Below are 6,593 nucleotides of genomic sequence, written 5' to 3'. Positions count from 1 at the left end.
TCATTTACCTTCAGTAGTCACCTGTGAAATTAAATTGTTTTGTTGTTATTGCTGTCAAGTCAATTCCTACTGGTAGCAACTACATATGCAGAGTAGTACTGCTCCATAGAGTTGTCAAGGTTGTAATCTTTTCAAGGTTGTGATCTTTTGGAAGCAGGTCACCAGGCCTGTCTTCCAAGGTAAGTTCGAATCACCAGTCTTTCAGATTGAGCACTTAACCATTTATACCACCTAAATAGCCCTCATCAAGCATTAATATGCATAGGACCATCAGAGGCCAGATGACTTGTACCACTTTTGTGGTACAGATTTAGGAAGAGTAGGTAAGACAGATGAGAGGGAGACAGGTAGAGGTGAAGGCTGGAACTGTCTTCAAAAACTCCTTGGAAGAAGAGGATGCTGAACTGAAGAGGGTACAGCCATAGATGTGCTGTTTCTTCTTCCTACTTTCATTGTTATTGTTGTTGTTAAGTGCCATCAAGTGGGTTCCCACTCATAGAGATCCTGTATAGGGTTTCCAAGAAACAGTTGGTGGGTTTGAACTGCCACCTTGTGGTTTGCAGTCCAGTGTTTTAGCTTTCCCAAAATAGGTGAGTTCTCAGTAGGTGTGTGTGCTGACAAACAGCTAAAAGATAAGGGGACTGATTCTGGGCATCTATGGGAGAAAGATGAGGCTTTCTGCTTTACAGCCTCAGAAACCCTATACTGGGCTGCTGTGAGTCGGAACTGACTCAATATCACTTAACAACATTTTGTGAAGTAGAGTGGAGAGAGCATAGGTTTTGGAGCCAGACAGTCTAAGTTTCAAATCCTGGTTGCATCATATTACAGCATGGTATTTGATAAATGATATGACCTCTCTCATTCATTCCTTAAAAACATGCATGCTTATTATAACTCTTCTCTGGGCCAGGTACAGTATTACATGCCAATGATGCAGTAGTAAAAACATAGACAGAAGTACAGGGTGCTTTAAGAGCATATGTAACAGAATTAACATCTAAGTCTTTATTTCATTTAAAATAGGAATGACAACATTATATACTTTGAGAGGAGTAAAGTAGAGAAGACAGTGTGGAACATCCAGTAAATTGTTTAGGGTCCAAAAAAATAAACACTAGTTCATTTCTCCATTGTTGTTGTTATGTGCCATGGAGTTGGTTCTGACTCATAGTGACCCTGTACAGGGTTTCCGAGGCTGTAAATCCTTACAGGAGCAGAAAGCCTCATCTTTCTCCCACGGAACAGCTGGTAGTTTCGAACTGCTAACCTTGAGGTTCACAGCCCGATTCATAATCACTATGCTATCAGAGCTCCTTAAGTCTCATGATATTCAAGGTTTGCTTTTCCTCAAGGTTTGTTCTTCCTTCTTTCTCAAGTTCTAAATGCTAAAGCCTACTCAGTTCCCTGAAAGAGCAGGGTGGAGACAGGGAGGGGGAAGACAAAAGCCCTGAACTCATCTCATCTATGCCCTGGAGACTTCCAAATGTCCCTTCCCAGCCCAGTTAATCACTAAGCTGTAGCTCCTATTGCCCACCATCAGCCCACAAGTGTCTTCTGCTCAGCTCCAACTCCAGCTCCTCTGGGTCACCTTAAGTTTCCTTTCTCCTTTGCCTTTGATGTGGCTCCAGGGATTTAGTTTAATCCTTTAGCTTTTCCTTTCTTAGCCTGTCTGAGGAGTAGAATACCTCCCTTCATTGCCCTCCTTTGCTCTTCCCCAGAGAAAAGCACACATCTGTTTTGTGGCCTTTGATGGGCAGGTCAGGAGACAGAAAGAATCAACAGAAGAAGTGACAAAGTTCTATAATTGTGTACTCTGTTCCATTTTTCCTAACTTCCTTTGAGGTCTAAATGGATAGGAAGAAGACACAAAGGCAATACCTTTTCCTATATGAATGTCCCTCTTTCCAGGCAGGCAGACAATAGTTGTCCTGTTTGCCTCTAGGGTGTCTTTGTGGTTTTCCAAGGTGGGTAGTTCCCAGGCCGTCTAACGTAATCACTTCTGGGCAATTCTTTCTCCAAGCCTGGTGTTCTAAGAGCATCTCAACTCTATGTTGTTGTTGTAGCTGTTGTTAAGTACCATCCTGTCAGTTCAGTGTAAAAGGAAAATAATAATATTACCTACCTCAGAAGGTTGCTGTATTTGTTAAATTAATAAATGTAAAGTATGTTGGTGTTGAGTGCTGTCAAGTTGATTCTGACTCATAGTGACCCTGTATACGGTTTCCAAGGATCAGTTGGTGAGTTTGGAACCGCTGACCTTGCAGTTCAAACCGACCTTTCAGTCCAGCGCATTATTCTGCAGCGTGTCACCAGATTTCCATATGTAAAATATATCTAATTTTAAAAAATCATTATTTTGTAATTCATCTAGGTTCATAAAGTATGTAGGTGGCAAAGTTGGGAAATTAGGGGAGGAAGAAAGGATGGGATGGAAATACTGAATAATTTAGACATCCATTGAGTTGAAAGCAGTCCTAGTGTGGCACTGCAGGATAATGCACTGGACTGCAAGTTAAGTTTGAACTGCAATGTCAGCAGTTCAAACGCACCAGCTGCTCTTTGGAAACCCTATATAAGGTCAAAATGAGTCAGAACCAACTTGATGACATTTAACAAAAGTCTCACTTTCCTTATTTGTAAAATGAATTTAAATTATGCTACATCATATGGTTACTATGAGTATTAATCATATGACAGCAAGAAATTTTACTTTTTTTATCCAGAGGTATTTTCCTAGTGTCCAGAGCAGTATCAGGAGTCCTGATATGGTGCTGTAGGGTAAGCATTGGAATGCTAACCACAAAGTTGGTGGTTCAAACCCATTAGCCAATCCTTGGATACCCTACACAGGGTCGCTATACTCTGGTAGCATAGTGGTTACGAATCGGGCTGTGAAACTTAAGGTCAGCAGTTCGAGACTACCAGCTGCTCCATGGGAGAAAGATGAGGCTTTCTGCTCCCATAAGGATTTATAGCCTCGGAAACCCTGTACAGGGTCGCTATGGGTCAGAACCGACTCGACAGCACTTAACAACAACAACATAGTTGGAACAGACTTGGTGGCACTTATCATCAACAAAAACACAAAAACAGTACCTGGTATGTAGTAGTTGCTCAGTAAATTTTTTTTTTGAATGAATGATTCTATGTAGCACATTTAATGTAATATCTGGCACGTATAGTACCTCCCCAAATCACACTACTATTACTAAACTTGATTTGTTTCCTTTATCCACCTAGTCATCTAATCAATCATCAAATATTTTAAACAATCTGGACCTTTCTCCATTCACACCACTATTGCCTAGAGTGGACTTTATAATTGTTCCTCATGTCCTCAGCCAAGGTCACATGGCTAGCAAGAGGGTTAAATTAAGTCGACCACCTCACTTGTCTCTCAGCTTCTAGTTTCAGCCTCTTCCAATCCATTCTCAATATTATCAACTCTATAGATATCAGATCTTGTTGTAATGCTTCAAAGGCTCTAAAATTGCTGTTGTTTGTGGAATGATAAAGCCAACATTTATTGAGCATTTTACTAGATGCCAGACACTGTTCTAATTGTTTTATATATATTAGTTCATTCACATTTCATATTATAAAATAATTGGAACAGGGACTTTATGAAGTATAACTCTAGGAAAAGTGGAAATTTTCAGAAATGGAATGCATAAACATTGATATCCTAGGTGTTAGTGAGCTGATATGGATTGGCATTGGGCATTTTGAATCTGCCAACCACATGATTTACTATGCCAGGAATGACAAACTGAAGAGGAATGGCATAGCATTCATTATCAAAAAGAACATCTCAAGATCTATCTTGAAGTACAATGCTGTCTGTTATAGGATAATATCTGTACGCCTACAAGGAATACTGAACCAACTCGAAGGCACTTAACAACAAGAAGGAAGACTAGTTACTACAACTATTATTCAAATGTATACACCAACCACTAAAGCCAGTGATGCTGAAACTGAAGAATTCTACCAATTTCTTCAGTCTGAAATTGATCTAATATGCAATCAAATTGTATTGATAATTACTGGTGATTGGAATACAGAGGTTAGAAACAATAATCGTCACCATTGGACCAATAAATAACATCAAGATAAATGGAGAAAAGATTGAAGTTATCAAAGACTTCATTTCCTTGAGTTAACCATCAGCTCATGGAAGTAGCAGTCAAGAAATCAAATGATGCATTATACTAGGCAAACATGCTGCAAAGACCTCTTAAATGTGTTTAAGAGCAAAGATGTCAGTTTGAGAACTAAAGTGTGACTGATCCAATCCATTGTATTTTCAATAACCTCATATGCATGTGAAAGTTGGACAAGGAATAAAGAAGACCATAGACTTGATGCATTTGAGTTATAGTGTTGGAGGAGAATATTAAAAGTACCACAGACTGCCAAAAGAATAAACAAATCTTTGTTGGAAGAAGTACAGCCAGGATGCACTTTAGAAGCCAGGATGGCCAGACTTGGACTGTTACACTTCAGTCATATTATCAGAAGGGACGAGTCCCTGGACAAGGACATCATGCTTGATAAAATGGAGTATCAGCAAAAAAGAGAAAGACCCCAACAAGATGGATAGGCCAGTGACAGCAGCAATGGGCTCAAGTGTAGCAATGATTGTGAGGTTGACTCGGGATTGGGCAGTGTTTCCTTCTGAGTTGATACCAAGTAGACGGCACCTGACAACAACAACAAGCTTTACAGAATTCTTTTTGCAGGTGGGGAAACGGAAGTCATTGAATCATTTATTCAGGGTCATACAGCAGAGCCAGTCTGATTCCAGAATGTTCAGCCCCACCCCCATCCCCAAGCTGTGTGTCTCTTCACAGCTTCCCAGACTGACTAGTCAATTGCCCTTCCTTTGTGTTTCCTCTCTTCTTTCTGTACTAATCTCTTTAAAGACCTTATCAACAAGTACAAATTGTTTCTTTATGTGTATATTTCCACTAACAACTCTTTGAAAGTAGGAACTGTGTTGTTTGAATAGATTCTCAGTAGATGTTAAATGTGTGAATGAACATTGGCATCAAGATTCTAGAACTGAGTTTGTACAGAGAAATGATTCTTTATTCTCTAGCCTGAGAGGAGATGTTGCTAACGCCCAGATCTTTTTCATTCCTTACCTAGCCAGTCCCTGAGTAGCTTCTCAGTTATAGCCGTAATTGCCAATTTTAGACACCAGAGAGCGCCACTGATAATGGGATTCCTAAATTTTTCTGAGCAGGAGATTTAGGACTTCTCCAGATTACATTTCCGTTAAAGATTCTCTCACTAGTCTAATGAAAGCCACTGGTAACCAGACACCCCATGATATAAAGGGAGGGAAGCTTTGCTACTGGACAGAGACCACATTATTCATTCATCTGCTTAGCAAAATATTTGAGTACCAGCCATGAACCCGACAAAGTCCTAGTCTGTGAAACTATAAAGATGAATAAAATGCAGTTCTTGGGAAGATATATTCCTAGTAGATAATAATAGTCTAATTATATAAGTACTTTAAATGACAGCAGACCAGAGAGATGGAAAGGCTCCAAAGGAGGTATAGCTTTTGAGCTTTCTTTTGTTGTTTTCTGTTATTAATCATAACCCCTTGGTTCATGATATGTTGTCATTATTGGTCATGGCATGAGTGTTTTTATTTCACTTGAACTGGGACTTGAAAGATGAGAAGGAAATCCCAAAGGAGAAAAAAGAGATTGTTCTCATCCTGCTATTGCATCTTCTACGTTTCAGTCTTCTTACTATTGAGTTGGTTCTGACTGACAGTGATTTTATAAGGAGAGAGCTGAATGGCTCTGTAGGATTTCCAAGACTGTAATCTGGTGTGGCACTGTGGGTTAAGTTGCTCCTTGGAAATCCTGTACAGGGTCGCTATGGGTCAGAACTGACTCAATGGCACATAACAACAACAATCTTTATAATGCGCTGAACTGCAATGTCGGTTTGAACCTCAAGATTGGCGGTTCCAGCTCACCAGCCTTTCCATGGAAACCATATACAGGGTTGCTATGAGTCAGAACTGACTTGATGGCACTTAACAACAACAAAAATCCTTATGGAGGAGTCCTGGTATGGTGCTGTAGGATAAGCACTTGACTGCAACCTCAGTTTGAACTGCAACGGCAGTGGTTCAAACTAACCAGCCTTTGCGAGGAAACCCTATACAGGGTGGCTAAGAGTTGGAATCTACTTGATGGCACTTAAAAAAATAACAACAACAATGTTCATGGAAGCACATTTTCAGGTCTTTTGTCCTTGGAGTCTCAGGTGGATTAAAAATGCTTTGTGTTAGCATCCAAGTGCTTAACAGTTGTGTTACCAGGGTTTCTTACAATGAGTATTATTGCTCTCTTATCTAGCATATCTATTGAGGAATAGATGAGATAATAAAGGGAAAGCTGCATACCTGAGCTAGAGGCATAATGATTAGTTAATTCAATTTGGTTTAGCCAACATCTGAAAACTATCTTTTATGAGCAAGACCCTCAGACTGATGCAAGGGTGAGATACCCGATACATGGTAAAGACTTGGTGCATAGGTTTTAAAAAGACAGAGATTAAAC

The sequence above is a fragment of the Chrysochloris asiatica genome, unplaced genomic scaffold, assembly GCF_000296735.1.
Source record: "Chrysochloris asiatica unplaced genomic scaffold, ChrAsi1.0 scaffold00140, whole genome shotgun sequence".
NCBI lineage: Eukaryota > Metazoa > Chordata > Mammalia > Afrosoricida > Chrysochloridae > Chrysochloris > Chrysochloris asiatica.
Note: the sequence above shows the minus strand (reverse complement) of the source record.